General features: G+C 45.4%; 1 protein-coding gene and 1 long non-coding RNA gene across 2 annotated transcripts in view; one reads left to right on the top strand and one right to left on the bottom strand.

The window, feature by feature from the left end:
• Window positions 1-25,239, top strand: part of med30 (mediator complex subunit 30) — an 83,598-nt gene that overhangs the window by 42,885 nt on the left and 15,474 nt on the right. The window lies entirely within an intron of this gene.
• On the bottom strand, window positions 1,852-16,158 carry LOC117501872. The gene is made up of 3 exons (XR_004558109.1): window positions 15,963-16,158; window positions 12,782-12,786; window positions 1,852-1,863 (listed from the first exon to the last, which is right to left on the bottom strand). It is a non-coding gene; the product is annotated as an uncharacterized LOC117501872 (long non-coding RNA).

Raw genomic sequence — 25,239 nt, 5'->3', positions numbered from 1 at the left:
TTAAAGGAGATTTTTTTTAATGAAAGACGTGCGGACGGGTCCGCGCGTCGGCTCGCAGCCGCCGCAACGCTCTGCCACAGGAAAAACACCTCTGTTGGAAGCCTTAAGGACAAGTTGGAACATGTCCAGCTGTTAAACAATTTCTCATATACTCACTCCACTGAAAGCCATCAAAAGCCGCCTGGATTTTACAAATGGTTATCAACACGGAGGTGTTTTTCCTGTGCCGCCGCTCCGCGCCGGCTGCGTCCCGACGCGCGGACCCGTCCGCACGTCTTTCATTAAAAAAATCTCCTTTAACAGTGGAATATCCAGATAAAATGCTGAAACCGACTTCTTCTGAAACTTCTCTGTTCTCTCACGACGTCCTGGATCAATAGAGCCTGAAATGTGGAGGTTTTCAGCTTGAAACAGGCTGATGACGCCGTCTGAGAGCGCAGCGCGACGTCTCGCACCGTGGGAAGTCCTTAAAGCAACAGTGTCACCTCAAAATCTCTCATCAGCCGTTAAAATTTTCACTGAAAACCAGCTTAATTTTTCGAACCATGTCCACTTCGATGTGTCTCACAGGTTTAGAAAAAATTTTGATCAAACAAAGCGCCAGTCTCTCAGCAACTTCTCAGACAAAGAAATTCCGACGAGGGGCTGGACGACTCCTCCCACAAGGAGTGCTCACAGGCGAATGACGTCACCGACAGGCGTGGAAAAACTCACGCATGTGCACGAGGGTTCATGCATGTCTGACGTAAAAACATATGAATGAAATCCATATAGTTTTTGAAAAAAATAAAAAGGACCTATACTTTATGGACAGCCCTCGTATATATATATATATATATATATATATATACACACAAACATAAATATACACCTACACATACCTACTTACATACAAAATACTATATACGAGGGCTGTCCGTAAAGTATAGGTCCTTTTTATTTTTTCAAAAACTATATGGATTTCATTCATATGTTTTTACGTCAGACATGCTTGAACCCTCGTGCGCATGCGTGAGTTTTTCCACGCCTGTCGGTGACGTCATTCGCCTGTGAGCACTCCTTGTGGGAGGAGTCATCCAGCCCCTCGTCGGAATTCCTTTGTCTGAGAAGTTGCTGAGAGACTGGTGCTTTGTTTGATCAAAATTTTTTCTAAACCTGTGAGACACATCGAAGTGGACATGGTTCGAAAAATTAAGGTGGTCTTCAGTGAAAATTTTAACAGCTGATGAGAGATTTTGAGGTGATTCTGTCGCTTTAAAGACTTTTCACGGTGCGAGACGTCGCGCAGCGCTCTCAGGCAGCGTCATCAGCTTGTTTCAAGCTTAAAACCTCCACATTTCAGGCTCTGTTGATCCAGGACGTCGTGAGAGAACAGAGAAGGTTCAGAAGAAGTCGGTTTCAGCATTTTATCCGGATATTCCACTGTTAAAGGAGATTTTTTTAATGAAAGACATGCGGGCGGATTACAGCGTCGGCTCGCAGCCGCCGCGACGCTCCGTCACAGGAAAAACACCTCTGTTGGAAGCCTTGAGGACAAGTTGGAACATCTCCAGCTGATAAACAATTTCTCATATACTCACTCCACTGAAAGCCATCAAAAGCCAACTGGATTTTAACAAATGGTTATCAACACGGAGGTGTTTTTCCTGTGCCGCCGCGCCGCGTCGGCTGCGTCCCGACGCGCGGACCCGTCCGCACGTCTTTCATTAAAAAAAATTTCCTTTAACAGTGGAATATCCGGATAAAATGCTGAAACCGACTTCTTCTGAAACGTCTCTGTTCTCTCACGACGTCCTGGATCAATAGAGCCTGAAATGTGGAGGTTTTAAGCTTGAAACAGGCTGATGACGCTGCCTGAGAGCGCTGCACGACGTCTCGCACTGTGAAAAGTCCTTAAAGCGACAGAATCACCTCAAAATCTCTCATCAGCTGTTAAAATTTTCACTGAAAACCAGCTTAATTTTTCGAACCATGTCCACTTCGATGTGTCTCACAGGTTTAGAAAAAATTTTGATCAAACAAAGCGCCAGTCTCTCAGCAACTTCTCAGACAAAGGAATTCCGACGAGGGGCTGGACGACTCCTCCCACAAGGAGTGCTCACAGGCGAATGACGTCACCGACAGGCATGGAAAAACTCACGCATGCGCACGAGGGTTCAGCATGTCTGACGTAAAAACATATGAATGAAATCCATATAGTTTTTGAAAAAAATAAAAAGGACCTATACTTTACGGACAGCCCTCGTATTTACAAGCCGAAGCAAAAAACAAAAACACCCTAACCCTCATTACCCTTCCTCCTCCCTATACCTAGAAAAAAACATATTTTTGTACCGCTGTTTGAACTGGTTCATGCTTGGACATTGCTTGAGCCCCACTCCCAATCTGTTCCACATCCTCACCCCACAGTTCACACTATTATTCTGAACACTACTGTAGATCTGATGTGACGAGTGAAGTCAAAGACAAATTTCAACCTTGGTGGACAATCACGTTAATTTCTCCTGTTCCAAACAGCATCATAAATAACTGAGTGTAATTTCCTGAGAGATGCGGCAAGTAGGGAAGCATCCTCAAAAACATGCATCTGTTTAAGTGTTAATATCCGCTTAATGGAACAATAACGTTAGGAAACGCCAACAAGACACTCATTAGAACAAGTGAAATTAGTATCCACTCCATAACTTGTTGTGGAAAAACACTATTGATTTCTAGAAAGCGCTTGGGGCTTTTCATTTTCATACTGACAGTTGTTTCACGCCATTGTAAGAGGAATTGCATCTTGAGCCGAGATGGCACGGACCCTCATCAGTTCTACACAGTTTGTCTGTTTTCTCTCTTATACTCATGCCTGACCCAGGTCTTCATTCTCCCCCTTTTCATGTGGAGCTCAGTCTCCACCATCAATACCAACAGCGCTGAATGCGTAGTGGAAATAGGAGTGGGATGAGCCGATGGAAGGAGAAGGATGGGTACAGGAGAGGCAGATAAATGACTCCTTCATGGTAATGTCTGGCTGCTTTATGGGGCGTCCTGGCTGAGAGTGATAGTCTTGCTCTTGTTATCTGTCGATTGGGGTAATTGCTGTTTGTCGGAGTCTGGCTGACGGATGGTGATGCAATCTGCCGGACACTAGAGGAAGAGGAGGGGGGAGGCATTGCTTTCATCACTCTCCACAAGTGTTTTTACAAGGAAGCATACAGCAACTGGCGATTGTATATTTGAATTGAAGAGCAATTGAATGTGGATTTGGGTCTAGTGAACACATGCCTGAATGTTAAATATGTTGTGCATTTTATTTTTTACTCTACAAGAGTGTCAAATGTGTCAGCATGTATTTTTTGAAGATCTCTTTATGCCCTCTCTCATGCACGCAGTGTAACATCAAGAAATCAAGTTTATTTGAGCTTGTGCAGACACCAACAGTGTTTATATAATTGCTTAAGATGCATAAGCCATAATTCATTGGTGCCTAATGGGTTGTGATTGCTCAATCTCTGTGCTGCAGACCTCTGGTGCTGTAGAATGTGATTGTGCATATCAATTCAGTCTCACTTTCTGCTCCAGTTAAAAAAAAAATGGGACTAGAATCCCCAAGTGAACACAAATTATAGGCTTATTGGAGTTTTGATGTTACCCTCCAATTAACTAGACTGGCACTTAGAGAGCATGCACAAACGCTTAATAATTGTGGGATTTTGTGTTGGGATTAACAACTTTTTTCCATTTATCATACATAATACAGTGGCTTTATTAGCAGTTGTATAATAGAGGTGGCTTCTTATGTACATCAAAATTAAATCTAGCACATTGGCCATTGGGCTGAGTATTGGCAGTGAGCTCACAATGTGATATGTATCATGATGCATTTGCCGTGATCAGTAGTGCAGCAGATAGGAAAAATAATGCATTATGTGACTTGCTGTGCGCTCAGACTCAACTGTCCGGTCCCCAATTGATCATGTCTGTGCATACATATCAGCATTTTATGCAAGTGTGCCCCCCCCCCCCCGGTATGGGGGCAGGGGGCACACTTGCATAAAATGCAGGCCACATGTGTGTTGCTTTTTGCAACAACACCCTCGTGGGGGCACTTAATTTCACATCCAGCTCAAAAGTGATCATCTGCTCACTGTTTTCATCACATTTTCTAAGTGTCAAGTAAGCATTGTTGGATGTTCGTGTGTGTCACCTGGAATTTGGCCGACACCTGCCACGAAAGGGATCAAATGGGCTCTCACAGGGCACACTCTGTCTTTTGTCTTTGTTACTTATTAGCAACCGTTGACACATCTGACTTGCCTTTTCTTTTTCCCAATTTCACCCTTGAGCCAAAATATATTATTGCTCCAAATATGAAGAGATGAAGTTCTTCAAATTTTTTGCATGATACTCCAGACAAATGCACAGAATCTATTAATATATAGGATTATGTATGAGTGACATGCTTCATCAAGGTTAGTTTATTCAATTTTGAGAGATTAATGAAAACACTGGCAATCTCCAAGAAATTCTTAAAAAGCCGAGATTGATCATTCTGCCATTTTGTTGTTTTGTTGAGGTCAGCTGTAGATGTTTAAAAATTCATCATTGTTGAAAATGCACAGCGTGGCAATTTTTTTTTTTTTTTTTTTTTTTAGAATTTTTTTTTTTTCTTTTAAGTCACTAAAAGACAGCAAATTTCCATCTGGATCATGATCACCGGCCAACTGTAATGAATTTAACATTATTTTATGTTTTTGGTGCTAATTTTGATAAATGAACTTGCTTTTAAGAATATAATCAAAATGTGAAATGTCATGAGGAGATGACATATCCCCCCAGTCCCCACAAATCAGTAATACAAAGTGTCATGGATCACCCAAGTACACGCTTATGTTAAAAATGAATGAAATTCGTCAACTGGTTGTTGAGATATCACGCTAACAATGGTGGCAATGGCTATGTCTTCAATATCTTGCTGTGACTTTTACATTGGTCACCATAATTGACTCATGTCGGGAGATCACCCAAGTACACCCTTATGCTAAATATGAATGAAATTAGTCAACTGGTTCTTGAGATACGACGTCTGTTAGAAAAGTATCGGACCTTTTATTTTTTCAAAAACCTGATGGATTTGAATCACGTGTGCTTGCATGAGCAAACCTTGAACCTTCGTGCGCATGTGTGAACTTTTTCACGCCTGTCGATTGCGTCATTTCCTGGTAAGCAGCCTTTGTGTGAGGTGTGTCGTGCGCTCGGCATTTTTTCATTCCAAGGAAAAAGACGGAACGACTGGAGCAGCGCTGCATCAAATTTTGCCAGAAACTGGGCGACAGCCAGGTGGAAACCATTTGGATTATTCAGACAGCTTTCGGTGATGATCCTGTGGGCATCACACAGATTAAGGAGCGGGAACAACCGGTTTAAAGACGTCCGCACAATGGTGGAGAGCGCGCCACGCTCTGGGCAGCCATCAACACGCTGAAATGACCACATAATTTCCAAAGTGAACGCTGTGGTGATACGGGACTGTCGTGTGACTATCCGAGAAATTGCGGAAGAGGTGGACATCAGCACTTTTTTGGTACATTCCACTGTGACAGAAGATTTGGCCATGAAAAGAGTGGTGGTGAAAATCATGCTGATGGCTTCGGCACGAAGCTGACGGCGGAGCAAAAGCGTCTTTGTGTTGAAGTCTCACAGGACATGTTGTGACATGCCCACCTCTTCCACAATTTCTCAGATAGTCACACGACTGAAAAGTCACCGAAAGCCGTCTGAATCAGCCCGAATGGTTTCCACCTGGCTGTCGCCAGTTTCTGGTAAAATTTGATGTGGCGCTGCTCCAGTCGTTCCGTCATTTTCCTTGAAATGAAAAAACACCGAGCGCACAACACACGTTCCACAAAAAGGCTGCTTACCAGAAAATGATGCAATTGACAGGCGTGAAAAGGTTCATGCATGCGCACGAAGGTTCAAGGTTTGCTCATGCAAGCACACGTGATTCAAATCCACCAGGTTTTTGAAAAAAATAAAAAGGTCCGATACTTTTCTAACAAACCTCGTATCATGCTAACAAGGGTGGCAATGGCAATGTCTTCAATATCTTGCTTGCGTTTAAGAATATAATCAAAATGTGAAGTAATTTCCTGCAAGATGATCTAGAACCCACATTCTGATGCCAGTTGGCTCCAAAATCAAACACGTTTTTCTTGCATTTGTTAAGATAGAAAATCCCACAGTGTGTTGTGGAGAACAGCCGAAATCTTTTTGAGTAATTGTTTTGCATCCTTTAATCACATGACTTTCTTGGTCGAGGTAAAACAAAGAAGATTACAGGTAAGTTCTTCATCACAATTTTTGATTGAGTGCTAATTTGGATGACGTGCCCTACATTTGTGCGAGTTACACGATGACCACGTTGGCCATGAGATTTGTCCCCGTTCTCATTGAACATCTGGAGTTGTGTCAGGCAGGGCATCCGGCATAAAACTTGTGCCAAATCAACATGCAGATCTCTACTGGATTGCAACCCATGAGTAAAAATGGAAAAAGCCAAACGAAAGCCAAAGTTAAATTGGATGCCACTTTATTTTTCAAGCTACTTCTGTTTCTGCCAGCTGTCTGCTCTAAGTGCTGTCCAAGTCAGTGGAGGCCTCAGCCTTTTGTCTGCCTGATTGACAGTGCATTTTGCAGAATAGAGGGTGGATGATTCATCGGGGCTCTCTGCACCGCTTGATAATCATTCCATCTGCGGCGTGGAACAGGCTTGACTTGTCACAGCTGCATCACTCATCATTTTTGTTCTCCGCATGCATCCGTTGGCTGCCATCTCTCCTCAGAGCCTTAAATGTAACTCTTTATCCCGCCCCGAGGGTGGTGCGAGGGGTTACTGTGGTGTACCTGCGTGACTTTTCCTCTTTTGCGCCTGCCCCCTGTCCCACCCCTCAGCTGCAGACTGCCACTCGCTGCGCGTTTGATTTAATACCAGCCTAAGTGTGAATAAATTCCTGTCACAGCCCATTAAGGAGGCCTTGGAGAGATCTGACCTGTTATTAATTCTCCGCAGCTCTCCTCGATCTCTCCTCCTTAGGTTACTATCACTCCTTCTCTGCCTCTCCTCTCTCCTTCGCCCCTCTTGCCCGTCCTCTCCCTCACTCCCTCACTGCTTTATGTTTTAATGCCTGTTAGTTACAGCGACTGTCCTCTTTAGTCAAATGAGAAATGAAGACCAGGCCCCCGTTGTTTATAATTTTTGAATGGGGAATCCACACAGTGTTTTTGGCTTTGCTCTTCGCTCGCTAACCCCCCCCAAAAAAACCAAAAAAAAAAAACCTGTGTGAGCTAGCTTCCAGCTTGGTGTGTGTAATGAATTCCAGCGGCACTCGCGGATAATTTTATCTGTGGAGCGGGCGGGGAATCTGCTGAGGCCCGATGATAAACAAACACAACCTCCTAACTGTAATAAGACCGGGAGAGAGGGATGCAGTTTGGCTGGCAGATGCTGTCCGTCTCACTGTGTCTATTTCTATCTCTTGCCTTGGATTTCTGCATCTCTGGTTCCCCCATTTTTTTTTCCATTCTTTTCACTCCTCCCATGTGGTACCACTGCTTCTCCCCATTGTCTTTCTTTCTCCTTACATCTTCCTTCCTTTTTCCCTGTCTGTATCTTGTCTTTCCCATCCTCCGTCTCTGTGGTCAGGCTCCAGAATTAGTACACTGTGCACAGCAGGTGCTCGTACTTCTGTCTTATTAGCAGCCTTACATGTGGCCCATTACCGCCTCTCTGTATGCCAGGGCCTATTTAATTGTTTTTCTGGGGTCAGTCAGATGGGCAGTGCAGCCTCAAAGATCGTCTGCAGGCCAAACCTGGGTGTTGTTTTTGGAAAACGCATGTTTCCTTGTATTTTTAACTGTTGTATGAGTCTGCTGCACAACTCTTGATTGCAAGAAAAGCATGCACACTACCTGGTACGCCTTTTTCCTTGCACACGGCCTTTTGCAGTTGTAGTCTATGTAGATCACTTTAACGCAATATGAAAAGTCCAGTTGAGGCCAGGCTTTATTATTTGCAGCATCCTTCATGGTAAAACTGCCATACTATGCTTTATAAAGGAGTTTAACCCAACAAGATGTTGTTTGTGGGATTGCACACATATCAAACACAAGTAAATGGCCAATTTTGCAGAAAAGAAAGATTGTTTTTAATATTATTTTAAAGGAACTGCAGCTCCGAACAGTTCGGGGGTCACCAGGTATCCACTGGGAGGATAAATAAGAAAGTACTTGCCTCTAGTGTTGGGTTTACACACATGAGAAGAAATACAATTTTTCAGAATTTATTTGTTAGTCGGTGCGGACCAAGGTAGCATAGCCGCCGTTAGTTTCCCTCTGGCAGATCCCGAGCAGCCGGGAAAGCAGGCCGACTGGGTGACTGTGAGAAGGAAGCGTAGTTCTATACAGAAGCCCCGTGTACACCGCCAACCCGTTCACATCTCTAACCATTTTTCCCCACTCGACGACACACCCGCCGAGGATCAAACTCTGGTTATTGGCGACTCTGTTTTGAGAAATGTGAAGTTAGCGACACCAGCAACCATAGTCAGTTGTCTTTCCGGGGGCCAGAGCAGGCGACATTGAAGGAAATTTGAAACTGCTGGCTAAGGCTAAGTGTAAATTTGGTAAGATTGTAATTCACGTCGGCAGTAATGACACCCGGTTACGCCAATCGGAGGTCAATCAATTTAATCAATCAATCAATTTTATTTATACAGCGCCAAATCACAACAAACAGCTGCCCCAAGGCGCTTTATATTGTAAGGCAAGGCCATACAATAATTACGTAAAAACCCCAACGGTCAAAACGACCCCCTGTGAGCAAGCACTTGGCGACAGTGGGAAGGAAAAACTGGTGGGAAGGTCACTGGTGGGAAAAAGTGGGAAGGTCACTAAAATTAACATTGAATCGGTGTGTAACTTTGCAAAAACAATGTCGGACTCTGTAGTTTTCTCTGGGCCCCTCCCCAATTGGACCGGGAGTGACATGTTTAGCCGCATGTTCTCCTTGAATTGCTGGCTGTCTGAGTGGTGTCCAAAAAATGAGGTGGGCTTCATAGATAATTGGCAAAGCTTTGGGGGAAAACCTGGTCTTGTTAGGAGAGACGGCATCCATCCCACTTTGGATGGAGCAGCTCTCATTTCTAGAAATCTGGCCAATTTTCTTAAATCCTCCAAACCGTGACTATCCAGGGTTGGGACCAGGAAGCTTCTCTCCCCCTGCCATCCCCTCATTACCCCATCCCCGTAGAGACGGTGTCTGCTCCCAGCCCACCAATAACCAGCAAAAATCTATTTAAGCATAAAAATTCAAAAGAAAAAATAATATAGCACCTTCAATTGCACCACAGACTAAAACAGTTAAATGTGGTCTATTAAACATTAGGTCTCTCTCTTCTAAGTCCCTGTTAGTAAAGTTATATAATAATTGATCAACATATTGATTTATTCTGCCTTACAGAAACCTGGTTACAGCAGGATGAATATGTTAGTTTAAATGAGTCAACACCCCCGAGTCACACTAACTGCCAGAATGCTCGTAGCACGGGCCGAGGTGGAGGATTAGCAGCAATCTTCCATTCCAGCTTATTAATTAATCAAAAACCCAGACAGAGCTTTAATTCATTTTAATTTCATTTGCTTGACTCTTAGTCTTGTCCATCCAAATTGGAAGTCCCAAAAACCAGTTTTATTTGTTATTATCTATCGTCCACCTGGTCGTTACTGTGAGTTTCTCTGTGAATTTTCAGACCTTTTGTCTGACTTAGTGCTTAGCTCAGATAAGATAATTATAGTGGGCAATTTTAACATCCACACAGATGCTGAGAATGACAGCCTCAACACTGCATTTAATCTATTATTAGACTCAGTTGACTTTGCTCAAAATGTAAATGAGTCCACCCACCACTTTAATCATATCTTAGATCTTGTTCTGACTTATGGTATGGAAATTGAAGACTTAACAGTATTCCCTGAAAACTCCCTTCTGTCTGATCATTTCTTAATACATTTACATTTACTCTGATGACTACCCAGCAGTGGGGAATAAGTTTCATTACACTAGAAGTCTTTCAGAAAGCGCTGTAACTAGTTTAAGGATATGATTCCTTCTTTATGTTCTCTAATGCCATATACCAACACAGTGCAGAGTAGCTACCTAAGCTCTGTAAGTGAGATAGAGTATCTCGTCAATAGTTTTACATCCTCATTGAAGACAACTTTGGATGCTGTAGCTCCTCTGAAAAAGAGAGCTTTAAATCAGAATTGCCTGACTCCGTGGTATAACTCACAAACTCGCAGCTTAAAGCAGATAACCCGTAGTTGGAGAGGAAATGGCGTCTCACTAATTTAGAAGATCTTCACTTAGCCTGGAAAAAGAGTCTGTTGCTCTATAAAAAAGCCCTCCGTAAAGCTAGGACATCTTACTACTCATCACTAATTGAAGAAAATAAGAACAACCCCAGGTTTCTTTTCAGCACTGTAGCCAGGCTGACAAAGAGTCAGAGCTCTATTGAGCCGAGTATTCCTTTAACTTTAACTAGTAATGACTTCATGACTTTCTTTGCTAATAAAATTTTAACTATTAGAGAAAAAATTACTCATAACCATCCCAAAGACGTATCGTTACCTTTGGCTGCTTTCAGTGATGCCGGTATTTGGTTAGACTCTTTCTCTCCGATTGTTCTGTCTGAGTTATTTTCGTTAGTTACTTCATCCAAACCATCAACATGTCTATTAGACCCCATTCCTACCAGGCTGCTCAAGGAAGCCCTACCATTATTTAATGCTTCGATCTTAAATATGATCAATCTGTCTTTATTAGTTGGCTATGTACCACAGGCTTTAAGGTGGCAGTAATTAAACCATTACTTAAAAAGCCATCACTTGACCCAGCTATCTTAGCTAATTATAGGCCAATCTCCAACCTTCCTTTTCTCTCAAAAATTCTTGAAAGGGTAGTTGTAAAACAGCTAACTGATCATCTGCAGAGGAATGGTCTATTTGAAGAGTTTCAGTCAGGTTTTAGAATTCATCATAGTACAGAAACAGCATTAGTGAAGGTTACAAATGATCTTCTTATGGCCTCAGACAGTGGACTCATCTCTGTGCTTGTTCTGTTAGACCTCAGTGCTGCTTTTGATACTGTTGACCATAAAATTTTATTACAGAGATTAGAGCATGCCATAGGTATTAAAGGCACTGCGCTGCGGTGGTTTGAATCATATTTATCTAATAGATTACAATTTGTTCATGTAAATGGGGAATCTTCTTCACAGACTAAGGTTAATTATGGAGTTCCACAAGGTTCTGTGCTAGGACCAATTTTATTCACTTTATACATGTTTCCCTTAGGTAGTATTATTAGACGGCATTGCTTAAATTTTCATTGTTACGCAGATGATACCCATCTTTATCTATCCATGAAGCCAGAGGACACACACCAATTAGCTAAACTGCAGCATTGTCTTACAGACGTAAGGACATGGATGACCTCTAATTTCCTGCTTTTAAACTCAGATAAAACTGAAGTTATTGTACTTGGCCCCACAAATCTTAGAAACATGGTGTCTAACCAGATCCTTACTCTGGATGGCATTACCCTGACCTCTAGTAATACTGTGAGAAATCTTGGAGTCATTTTTGATCAGGATATGTCATTCAATGCGCATATTAAACAAATATGTAGGACTGCTTTTTTGCATTTGCGCAATATCTCTAAAATTAGAAAGGTCTTGTCTCAGAGTGATGCTGAAAAACTAATTCATGCATTTATTTCCTCTAGGCTGGACTATTGTAATTCATTATTATCAGGTTGTCCTAAAAGTTCCCTGAAAAGCCTTCAGTTAATTCCAAATGCTGCAGCTAGAGTACTAATGGGGACTAGAAGGAGAGAGCATATCTCACCCATATTGGCCTCTCTTCATTGGCTTCCTGTTAATTCTAGAATAGAATTTAAAATTCTTCTTCTTACTTATAAGGTTTTGAATAATCAGGTCCCATCTTATCTTAGGGACCTCATAGTACCATATCAACCCAATAGAGCGCTTCGCTCTCAGACTGCAGGCTTACTTGTAGTTCCTAGGGTTTGTAAGAGTAGAATGGGAGGCAGAGCCTTCAGCTTTCAGGCTCCTCTCCTGTGGAACCAGCTCCCAATTCAGATCAGGGAGACAGACACCCTCTCTACTTTTACGATTAGGCTTAAAACTTTCATTTTTGCTAAAGCTTATAGTTAGGGCTGGATCAGGTGACCCTGAACCATCCCTTAGTTATGCTGCTATAGACTTAGACTGCTGGGGGGTTCCCATGATGCACTGAGTGTTTCTTTCTCTTTTTGCTCTGTATGCACCACTCTGTATTTAATCATTAGTGATTGATCTCTGCTCCCCTCCACAGCATGTCTTTTTCCTGGTTCTCTCCCTCAGCCCCAACCAGTCCCAGCAGAAGACTGCCCCTCCCTGAGCCTGGTTCTGCTGGAGGTTTCTTCCTGTTAAAGGGAGTTTTTCCTTCCCACTGTCGCCAAGTGCTTGCTCACAGGGGGTCGTTTTGACCGTTGGGGTTTTTACGTAATTATCGTATGGCCTTGCCTTACAATATAAAGCGCCTTGGGGCAACTGTTTGTTGTGATTTGGCGCTATATAAATAAAATTGATTGATTGATTGATATAAACAAAAAAAATGCAAGTCATCATAGAAAGGAAAATAGAAAGGAAAAATAGTCACACATGCCAAGATTTTCAACAGAACCTATTCGCATAATAGCAGTTTTAACACATCCTTGTGACTGGTATTTGCCAAAACTCCTCTACATTCCAAAAGCCTACGAATGTACCTTGTAAAAGACAGTGAGTGAAAAGATAAATAAGTCCAGCCCCTCGAGAATGTTAACTGGATAACTCGAAATCAATAACTGGCATCGTCAAGTAACTGGCCAAATTAAAAGGGCTTCACTCCTAATGTCATTAGAGGTAATTAAATCCTATATTAATTCAGTTGCAAGTAGCCATCAGTTAAATTTTAAGCAACTGTCAGTGATATACTGTCACATAGACCTCTGACTCACAGGATGTTTGACATTCAAAAAAAAAAAAAAAAAAAAAAAAAAAAGAGTTAACTGTAGAATGCTGCATTTAAAGCCAGGTATCTTTGTTGCCTGAACCCATGCCATTCCCTCTAAACCAGTTTACAGCATTGACAGCGTTTCATATCACTAGGGTCTGTTGTTGCCTTGCAGGGGACAGTTTAAATTTCTATTGTTTCTACAGCATTAATGGCACTGAGACACAAAATACAATATATTCATATGTAGCATATTTTCTGAAGTATAAGTAACATTGGAGTACAAGTTGCACCTGTCAAAAAAGGCCTCTTGAAGCAGAAAAAACATATATGTTTTCCTGAGTATGAATTTAACAATGGACAGGAAGTCAGTGTAGCACATGTGCACACTGCAGCCTGTGCTGTTACTTAACATAAGGACTTTTAAGTTCCCCAAATAAGAAAGATGTACACATAAACATGCATTGCCGACCCCTCATGTTAGATGAGGTGTAGGCAATTATTTTTTGCAAAGGGCCAAATGAGAAACAGAAAATATTGTGGAGGGCTAGGCTAAAAGGCTAAATTCATGTCTGCATAAGAATAATTTTATTCCTATATAAAAAGCAGTAAATAATGTTTTGACAAATTGTTCGATGTTCTGATTAGAAAGTTTTAGTATAGCGGTACTGTTGGGAACTATCACCTTGCACAATGCTTCCACTCGGGGTCCTATTTGACCTTGTGTCCTGAAGCCCAAAGACAAAAATGAAAAAATCTTTTAGCATTGTTTCTAGTCTGATTCTGTGCTGACTTGTTGATTAGTTAAATTTATCTAAAATGTTTGTGTTTCAGTGTATGCTACGAATGTACAATAAGCTTATTTGAAAGAAAAAAGAATGTACAGATAGACCATTTAAAATGTGGGAGATTCTAGACTTTTTTTTTTGCACATTTCCCCTGCATAATTTTCAATTTGAAAAGTTTGAATTCCCAAGTCACAATATCACCAGGCTGGGAGCATTCACTTCAGTGTAAAAATCTCACCTTGTTCTTGTGATTCAGATTTTGACACCCCTCTATATTGTCAAAAAATTAAATAAAAATAGAAAAACAAAAGGTCCAGCTTTCTTCCCCGAGTCAGCAGGTGCGTTCCTGGAAAATGTCTTACTACTCTGCATTTTTCTCTGCATTTGTCGGCATTTCTCAGCATGTGATCTACATTTCAGGAAAAGCAGAAGCATCCTGGCTGACAGACAGTGAAAGGAACACTGCTTCGTCCTGGAACGAAGCTTCTGAGCTTCCATTCGAAAGTGAAGGTTCAGATTTACAGAGGCTGCACAGAGAGACAGGAGGCGACATACTTCACCCCAAAACTCTTAATTTTTTCAGAGTGTGTTTGTGTCACTGGACACTATTTTAGTACCGCCATGAACGTGCACGCGGAATGTCTCCATGATGCTGTTTTTTTGGTGGTGTGAACTTTGGGGATCACAAGTGGATGACTGTTCAGGTTTTTTTTCTTCTTCTTAGTGAAGCTGATAGAGTTTATTTTTATTTTACTTTGAGTGTCTGTCTTGATGTGAGACTGTTCTGTAACTGTTCTGCAGTGCGTACACGCATGCACAGTGGAAAGTGGCTCCTTTTACCGTGACTGCATCAAATTGAACAGTTATCACTTAAACGAGTCATCATAACACAATATCACACTTTTGTAAACTTTGTAATTAATCTGTGGTTCCGTTTTTAACTTTAGCAGCATTCAAGTGTAAGCTTAGACATTTTCCTCTAAGAAACGCTATCGGAAACACTCAGAAATGTTATGATTTCAGTGCAACTTGTCCTTTATAACATAGAAGAATGGAAATAATGTACACCGCTATTCAGCCCCAAAATCTCAAAGTGTATCTCGGTAACTGAATAATTTTGAATTCCATTCTGCTGTTTTCTTCATAAAAGCCTCCCTGCTCACTGTCACAGAGGCAGTATCGTTCTTAGCCTCTGATCTGATCGATCCCACAGCAGACAATATTGATTGAGTCAGCTGTGCACCTGCCTCCGTACGCTTGGAGCCGACGTGCCTCCTCCCCAGATGGCACGGCGATTGCTGCGCCCCACACAGGCTGTGGTCCAGCCAAGATGAAACAAAAAATGCAGAGATCATTCTCTGATCATCTGACTTCATGTAACACTTGCATTTTGTTGTGGTTTTTGTCATCTGGATGTAAACAGGATAAAATAACGAGCTGAAGTTGTTTATGTGAAATTTCCCGCAAAAGTTGGTTTTCGCGCCATTAGATTCCCACCAAGTCTCCCGCTAAAACATCATGAGATGACACTACACTATAGTGGCACTAGATGGCAGTATAATGACGTTGCGCCGTTGTTACATTGTCTGGAGAGAACCCTGATTTTATTCTTTAATTTCCAGGTATTTGCGATCCGGTCTGAGTTAGCGAAAGTGCCGGATATGACCCGCGGGCTGTAAAATTCCCATGTGTGTGTTAGATGTTACTTGATGTAGTATTACACAATAATTCGTCAGATGCACACGTATTATGGATAAAAATGTGAGTCCATTTGAAAATTGAAAATTTTCCCCCGTTTTAAAAATTTGGATTTTTTAAAAATATTATCAGTGTTTATTCTTTTATTATTGGAGTTTATTTTGTTTGGCGCTGTGATTTCTGGGAAATCCCTATATAATAATAATAATAATAATAATAATAACAATAAACAAGTGTGTTTTCGGTATACAAGCTTCACCCACATATTGCAACTTGTAGGACCTCCTAAACTACTTACAAACAACAACAACAAACCAAATATCATTAAATACAATGGTTTTTGTTTTTATTTTAATGTATTTATGTACTTATACCCACTTACTCAAAACATCCATTATTACAAGCCTGTGCGCCTACTTGCCTCATGTCAGAACAAGACATATAAACATATATCACATACAGCCTCCGAAAACGCATCAAATCTGAATCAAATCTAAACAAGGAATCAAGTCTGCATTAACATGCACAAAACAACCCCTGAAATACAATTACATGCATCAACAATCCAATCAGTGACACCACACATTCATGACCATCAAAACCAGACCATTAAAAAAATGGCCATATACAACACAGTGCTAACAATTAATAATAGTTTATATAGATTAGCCCTTGAAACAGAAGCGACCTTTGCTGTTGGTCTAGAAGCCCATGATGAGGACAGGCGATCCAGGATGTGATGAACGGTCAGTGCAAGGTCGAATCTCTCTAAAGGAGGTCCATTAAGATCCACAAAAAGGAGTGATAAGAGGCTGTTTTCACGCAGTCTATTGTTGGTCTTTCTGTCATTGTCATTGACGGCAGAAACCCCCTCACACTGATGAGGTGGCTGCTTGCATCTACTTTAATGCACTCTTCTGATAAGTGCATGTCAGTTACTGTTTCAGGAAGCAGAGGAGTTTTTTTTATCTCTGCAAATTGTGCATCCCAGTTGTCCATTCTTTACAAACAACCAGGTGTTGCGGGACTTTCACTTTCCCCAATGCTGGCTGGTCCAGTTAGCCGGGAGAGAAAGGCAGGTGGAGTCACTGTCATCAGCGGCCTCTGAGGTCTCCTCAGCCTGATTTCTACCCTCTGTTGGCTCGTCCTGCATAGTGACCCTGAGCAGAACTGTTGGCGGGCTTTCACCAGCAGCAGTCCAAGCAGTTGCAGATGTGGTGGTGTTCTCAAGCTAGCATCTGCTGAGGAAATCGCCTCTTGCTGCTCCTCAGAATTATTCTTCGATTTCTTTGTAAATCCGAAATTTGTGAGGTTTCCCTGTTTTCTTTTAGACACGATGAGTGTAAAACATGCAGCCATGATACGATTGATAATGGTCCAAAACAGGCCTTTTTTTTATCGTTTCTGATGTCTGATTTAAAGCGACATTTAAGTCATAGCGTTCTCACGCTCCAATGGTCATTAAAATGAAAGGGTGATAAATCGCCCTCATGCACAAATCATACATTAGAAATAGCCCAATTTTACAAATGATCAGTGATTGTAACAATTCAATAAAAACAAAATAAAATGGAAATGTATGGGCAAAATCTGTTGTGTGGGCCGCTGAAGAGGAGGTACTGCTGGCCCACCACCACCAGAGGGCGCCCTGCTTGGAGTGCGGGCTCCAAGCACGAGAGGGCGCCAGACCCAGAAGAAGTGACAGCTGTCACTCATCCTCTGCACCAGCTGTCACTCGTTTATCATCACCACCATAAAAGCCGGACTGCAACTCCACCTCCCTGCCGAGAAATCTTCTACCAGTACCAAGGTAATTTCTCTGCTGACTAATACATTGTCTAACATTGTTCTGTGTGCAGTCGCATTCCTGTGAAGACCCAGAAGAGGGACAAACAGGAGCTGCACGAGTGTGTATGATTTGGAGGTGGAGGTGCTCCCTCCTAACGGTGTCTGGACTATAAATTACTGAGTGTGCGGACTCACACTCACACATCATATTTCTGCTTTCTGCCAGCAGTACCAGGGTCGACAGTCGAAGACAGAGGCCACCTGGGGACTCGGGACTTGGCGGCTCCGGTGTTCTTCAGGCCGTTGGTGGTGGAAGCCGTGTGGGACGCGGCTTCTCTCTCGTCGGGCGTCTTCTATCTTCGAGCCTGCCCACACATCACCTGGTGTTTATTGACTGTGAAAATTATGACACGTTTCGTTGTGTATTATCACAACATTAAATTGTTACCTTTTGGCTTACTCATTGTCCGTTCATTTGCGCCCCCTGTTGTGGGTCCGTGCTACAACACCTTCCCAACAGGATTTCTCGGCCATCGTCATGGACTCCGAGGGGCATCAACTCAAGCTTGAACGGCCAATGGAAGAACCAGGAGCGCAGGCGTCAGCGGGAGGCGGGTTGAGTGAGCTGCAGCAGATCTTAACCGCCTTCAAGGCCCGGTTAGAATTAGTGACCGAGCAGAGTGTCCTCCTTAATCGAAGGGTGGAGGCTCTCACCGCCAGGGTGGAAGCGCGCGATCAGGGCGCTGCTGCAGCCACTCCTCTGGCTGGTCCTGGGCCTGTATCAGACGTTCCACTGGTCGTTCAACGAACCCCCCCACCGTCCCCTGAAGCATACATAAGCCCTCCGGAACCGTACGGGGGCTGTGTCGAGACGTGCGCGGACTTCCTCATGCAGTGTTCGCTCGTCTTTTCACAGCGCCCCGTCATGTACGCATCAGACGCTAGCCGGGTGGCTTATGTTATTAATTTGCTTCGAGGAAAGGCACGCGCATGGGCTACGGCGCTTTGGGAGCAGAATTCACGGCTCCTAACGTCTTATACTGGGTTCGTCCGGGAATTCAAACAAGTGTTTGATCATCCCAACAGAGGCGAGACCGCTTCGAACGTGCTGCTGTCGATGAGACAGGGGCGCCGTAGCGCAGCCGAGTATGCAGTCGACTTCCGCATCGCGGCAGCGAGGTCCGGCTGGAATAACGTTGCGCTCCGCGCCGCCTTTGTAAATGGACTGTCCCCGGTCCTTAAGGAGCACCTACTGGCCAAGGAGGAACCGCGGGAATTTGACGGGCTGATCGATTTGGTTATACGCTTAGACAACCGTTTAGGCGAGCATCGTCGGGAGCAGGCCGGGAGGCGTGACCGGGCACGAGCCGTCCCTCCCCCTTCCGGTTCCGACAAGGTGGCGTCGTCCCCACGCTTCACTGCCAGAGAGCTCCGTGTGGCTACGGCTCCCCCTGCTGAGGAGGCTAGGGACACGAGCAGGGCCAAATTAAAATCAAAAATCAGACAAAGGAGGCTGGCCCGCGGGAGTGTTTTGTCTGCGGCTCTTGCGAGCACATGCAGAAGGACTGCCCTAAAACGGTCAAACTACAACGCCCGTCCTTAGAAACTGGGCTAAGGGTGGGTCATAACACGCACGCGGGAAAACCCCGCAAATCTGCACGAATCCCAGTAACAATCCTTTGTGGGGATTTAACCCTTCATGCCCCAGCACTGATAGACACGGGGTCTGAAGGGAATCTGCTGGACAGCAGATGGGTAAAGGAAGTAGGGCTCCCTCTGGTGGCTCTGCCGGCACCATTGCAGGTGCGAGCACTAGATGGCACCCTGCTTCCATTAATCACTCATCAGACACAACCAGTGACTTTGGTTGTGTCTGGAATCACAGGGAGGAGATAGTGTTCCATGTAACACCTTCTACCTCCCGAGTGATTTTGGGCTTTCCATGGATGGTGAAGCACAATCCCCGGATTGATTGGCCGTCTGGGGTTGTGACGCAGTGGAGCGAAACCTGCCTTTTTTGTGGGCAAGAAAGACGGCGGACTCCGTCCATGCATTGATTACAGAGGGCTGAACGAGATCACGGTTCGCAACCGATACCCGTTACCTCTGTTGGATTCAGTGTTCACGCCCCTGCATGGAGCCCAAATTTTCACAAAATTGGATCTTAGAAACGCGTACCACCTGGTTCGGATCCGGAAGGGAGACGAATGGAAGACGGCATTCAACACCCCGTTAGATCATTTTGAGTACCTGGTCATGCCGTTCGGCCTCACTAACGCCCCCGCGACGTTCCAAGCTTTGGTAAATGACGTCTTGCGGGACTTCCTGCATCGGTTCGTCTTCGTATATCTGGACGATATACTCATCTTTTCCCCGGACCCTGAGACCCATGTCCAGCATGTACGTCAGGTCCTACAGCGGTTGTTGGAGAACCGGCTGTTTGTGAAGGGCGAGAAGTGCGAGTTCCACCGCACTTCTTTGTCCTTCCTGGGGTTCATCATCTCCTCCAACTCCGTCGCCCCTGATCCGGCTAAGGTTGCGGCGGTGAGAGATTGGCCCCAACCAACAAGCCGCAGGAAACTACAGCAGTTCCTAGGCTTTGCAAATTTCTACAGGAGGTTCATTAAAGGTTACAGTCAGGTAGTTAGCCCGCTGACTGCCCTGACCTCCACCAAGGTCCCCTTCGCCTGGTCGGATCAGTGCGAAGCCGCGTTCCAGGAGTTGAAACGCCGGTTCTCGACTGCACCAGTTCTGGTGCAGCCTGATCCTGATCGCCAGTACATAGTAGAAGTGGACGCCTCTGACTCAGGGATAGGAGCCGTGCTGTCCCAGAGCGTGGAGGCTGATAAAGTCCTCCATCCTTGTGCCTTTTATTCCCGCAGGTTGACCCCAGCTGAACGGAACTATGACGTCGGCAATCGGGAACTTCTTGCGGTGAAGGAGGCTCTTGAAGAGTGGAGACACCTGCTGGAGGGGGCATCGTTGCCCTTCACGGTTTTCACGGACCATCGGAACCTGGAGTACATCCGGACCGCCAAGCGGCTGAACCCCAGGCAAGCCCGCTGGTCTCTGTTCTTCGGGCGCTTTGACTTCCAGATCACGTATTGCCCCGGGACCAAGAACCAAAAACCAGATGCATTGTCCCGGGTGCACGAAGAAGAAGCCAAAGCGGGGCTGTCGAACCCCACCGAGACCATCATCCCCGAGTCCACTGTCGTGGCCACCCTCACCTGGGATGTGGAGAAGACCGTCCGGGAGGCCCTGACAAGGAGCCCGGACCCGGGGACTGGCCCCAAGAACAGACTGTACGTCCCACCAGAGGCAAGAGCTGCCGTATTGGACTTCTGTCACGGGTCCAAGCTCTCCTGTCATCCCGGAGTGCGTAGGACCGTGGCAGTGGTCCAGCAGCGCTTCTGGTGGGCGTCCCTGGAAACCGACGTCCGGGACTACGTCCAGGCCTGTACCATCTGCGCCAGGGGCAAGGCAGACCATTGGAGGACGACGGGACTCCTCCAGCCCCTGCCAGTGCCTCATCGCCCCTGGTCTCACATCGGCCTGGACTTCATCACGGGCCTCCCGCCGTCCCAGGGCAACACCGTTATTCTCACGATAGTGGACCGGTTCTCCAAGGCGGCCCACTTCGTGGCCCTCCCGAAGCTCCCGACAGCCCAGGAGACGGCAGACCTTCTGGTCCACCACGTCATGCGGCTGCATGGGATACCATCGGACATTGTATCAGATCGTGGTCCCCAGTTCTCTTCGCAGGTGTGGAAGAGTTTCTGTAAGGAGCTGGGGGCCACCGTGAGTCTCTCGTCCGGGTACCACCCCCAGACCAACGGCCAGGCAGAGCGGGCTAACCAGGAGTTGGAACAGGCCCTTCGCTGCGTCACCTCCGCGCACCCGGCGGCCTGGAGTCACCATCTGGCCTGGATCGAGTATGCCCATAACAGCCAAGTCTCGTCTGCTACCGGCCTCTCCCCTTTTGAGGCATGTTTGGGGTTCCAGCCCCCATTGTTCCCGCTGGTGGAGGGAGAGGTCGGTGTGCCCTCGGTCCAGGCCCACCTCAGGAGGTGCCGCCGGGTGTGGCGGACCGCCCGCTCTGCCCTGTTAAAGGCCCGGACGAGGGCCAAGACCCATGCGGACCGCCGACGTTCCCCGGCCCCCACATACCAGCCCGGGCAGGAGGTGTGGCTCTCGACCAAGGACATCCCTTTGTGTGTCGACTCCCCAAAGTTGAAAGACAGATTCATTGGACCCTTTAAGATCCTCAAGATCATCAACCCGGCCGCAGTGAAGCTTCAACTCCCGGCTTCACTGCGGATTCACCCTGTCTTTCATGTTTCCCGCCTCAAACCACACCACACCTCGCCCCTCTGTACTCCGGGACCTACGCCGCCTCCTGCCCGGCTCATTGACGGGGAGCCTGCCTGGACAGTCCGCAGGCTCCTGGACGTCTGTCGTAAGGGCCGGGGTTTCCAATATCTGGTGGACTGGGAGGGGTATGGACCTGAAGAACACTCCTGGGTGAAGAGGAGCTTCATCCTGGACCCGGCCCTCCTGGCCGAGTTCTACGCAAGACATCCGGACAAGCCTGGTCGGACGCCAGGAGGCGCCCGTTGAGGGGGGGGTCCTGTTGTGTGGGCCGCTGAAGAGGAGGTACTGCTGGCCCACCACCACCAGAGGGCGCCCTGCTTGGAGTGCGGGCTCCAAGCACGAGAGGGCGCCAGACCCAGAAGAAGTGACAGCTGTCACTCATCCTCTGCACCAGCTGTCACTCGTTTATCATCACCACCATAAAAGCCGGACTGCAACTCCACCTCCCCGCCGAGAAATCTTCTACCAGTACCAAGGTAATTTCTCTGCTGACTAATACATTGTCTAACATTGTTCTGTGTGCAGTCGCATTCCTGTGAAGACCCAGAAGAGGGACAAACAGGAGCTGCACGAGTGTGTATGATTTGGAGGTGGAGGTGCTCCCTCCTAACGGTGTCTGGACTATAAATTACTGAGTGTGCGGACTCACACTCACACATCATATTTCTGCTTTCTGCCAGCAGTGCCAGGGTCGACAGTCGAAGACAGAGGCCACCTGGGGACTCGGGACTTGGCGGCTCCGGTGTTCTTCAGGCCGTTGGTGGTGGAAGCCGTGTGGGACGCGGCTTCTCTCTCGTCGGGCGTCTTCTATCTTCGAGCCTGCCCACACATCACCTGGTGTTTATTGACTGTGAAAATTACGACACGTTTCGTTGTGTATTATCACAACATTAAATTGTTACCTTTTGGCTTACTCATTGTCCGTTCATTTGCGCCCCCTGTTGTGGGTCCGTGCTACGACACCTTCCCAACAAAATCAGCATTTTGCCAATATTTTAGAGGGGACTCTCCCCCCCCACCCAACCCAAATTTCACAAATTATGTTTTAGGGTTAGCTCATGTCTCTTTAAGGGGAGCTGAGACTCCTCTTGGCCCCCTGTAGTTTGCATGCAGTTTATAACCTCTATATATGTATGTCACAGAAACCACTACAATTTATTACATCCGCCAAGCAGGTTATGTTTTCGGTCACGTCCGTTTGTTTGTTGGTTGGTTGGTTGGTTTGTTGGTTTGTTAACAGGATTACTAAAAAAAAAAACCTCAACAGATTTCAATAAAATTTTTACCTGGGGTGTATCTTGGCCTCACTTAGAAGTCATTAAATTTTGGTATGAATGTAATGATCCGGAACACGATCCGGATCCAGTATTTTTTTTAAGGATTCTTTATCATTGCAGGATAGGGCCAATTTCAACATTTTTGCCTCTAACTTCATGAAGACGGGTCACAAAGGCTGAACAAAATTTAAGTTACGACACAACAATAATTTAGCATTTGTTTCTCCTCACTGAATAAACTTATTAGAAAATAAAAAAACTTGTGCAGTTCATGCAGTTTCTCTTTATAAATACATTTGCTGAAGATCTAAGAGTTTAACTCTCTGGGGCCGACGCTGTCGTATACGCCGACTGAGACCAAGCTTTACTAAATTATAAATAACTTCTTAATGACATTAGATAGAAACTTGCTTTTTTTTTTTTGCTGAAAAGTTGGACCGCGGACTTTTGAGCCCCCGTCCACCATCTTTGTACTCCTCATAGAAGCTGTGTGATGACGTGAGCAATGTGAATGTCCAATCGGAATTGGTTCACCGTCACATGGTTTTCCAAAATCTAATCGTAGGGCAGATTTACCTCACGTGACACACTAAAGATTGTTTTTAGGAGTGATGTGTTACTAGTACTACTAGAATGGGAGGCAGAGCCTTCAGCTTTCAGGCTCCTCTCCTGTGGAACCAGCTCCCAATTCAGATCAGGGAGACAGACACCCTCTCTACTTTTAAGATTAGGCTTAAAACTTTCCTTTTTGCTAAAGCTTATAGTTAGGGCTGGATCAGGTGACCCTGAACCATCCCTTAGTTATGCTGCTATAGACATAGACTGCTGGGGGGTTCCCATGATGCACTGTTTCTTTCTCTTTTTGCTCTGTATGCACCACTCTGCATTTAATCATTAGTGATCGATCTCTGCTCCCCTCCACAGCATGTCTTTTTCCTGGTTCTCTCCCTCAGCCCCAACCAGTCCTAGCAGAAGACTGCCCCTCCCTGAGCCTGGTTCTGCTGGAGGTTTCTTCCTGTTAAAAGGGAGTTTTTCCTTCCCACTGTAGCCAAGTGCTTGCTCACAGGGGGTCGTTTTGACCGTTGGGGTTTTACATAATTATTGTATGGCCTTGCCTTACAATATAAAGCGCCTTGGGGCAACTGTTTGTTGTGATTTGGCGCTATATAAAAAATTGATTGATTGATTGATTGACTAGTTGGCCCGTTTGAATAGCCCCTGGTTGCTCCAATGCGCCCTGCGCCATTACGCACAGCAAAAGTGAAAGTGAGCAGACGGAGCAAATGGAGAGCCTCTCATGTGCCGCGTTCACACCGCACAACACGCGATGCCACAAATTTGCGTCTCTCGCCGGGCAATGGACACGTCACCATCACCCAGTGTGTTGCTCTGCTTTAGCTGCGAAAATTCGTTCCAATGCGTCTTCAAATAGGAGGAACTTCCATTCCGCTCACCGTCAAGTCTACATGCCGGACCTTGATCACACGGAGCAAGTTGCTGTGCTCTATTCGCAGTGGAAAGCTGACAAACGTCGCCAGCGGCGCCGTTCCTTGGTTCACAACATTCTCATGAGATGTTCCCAATTTGGGGAGTTTCATTATTTGCTCCAGGAACTGCGTCTGGATGACAGGTGCTTTCAGCGGTACTTCTGCCTCTCCAGGACCCAGTTTGAGGACCTCCTGTCCCATTCGCGTGCGCACATGTGAACAATTAAAAAAAAAAAAACTGTCTCCCTCTGCAGTTCCTCATTCTCCTCTCCAACTCTGTCATAATTGTGTTATAAACCAGTCACCATTTGTTTTATTATACATCTGTGTAGTTAATAAATAAAATAATATTCATGTATGATTCATTCATGTGTGCACGTGAAAAAAAACGACTGCTACTGCTGCTCGCTCTCCCCTCAAACTCTGTCATAATTGGAAAATAAAGGACAAAAGGGACATAGTCCTGCTCACAGGCTGGCTGCCAGAGACAGGACATGTCCACACCAAGTATAAACTCCAGGCATCTCCACGTCACTACATATCCGGTCCGTGATTGGTCATCGCGACGCGACAAGAAGAAAAAGGTTAGATTTTTCAGCTTGGGGAGGCGGGCAAGGCGTTGCGATATCACGTCGCCAGTCACTCAAAATCGTTTCATTCGCGTCCATCGCGTCGCATTGCGTGGCTTGGACGTTTGTGGTGCCACAACACGTCCTTCCATAGGGCTTA

This window comes from Thalassophryne amazonica, chromosome 20 (genome assembly GCF_902500255.1).
Source record: "Thalassophryne amazonica chromosome 20, fThaAma1.1, whole genome shotgun sequence".
NCBI lineage: Eukaryota > Metazoa > Chordata > Actinopteri > Batrachoidiformes > Batrachoididae > Thalassophryne > Thalassophryne amazonica.
This window is presented reverse-complemented; position numbering and strand designations above follow the sequence as displayed.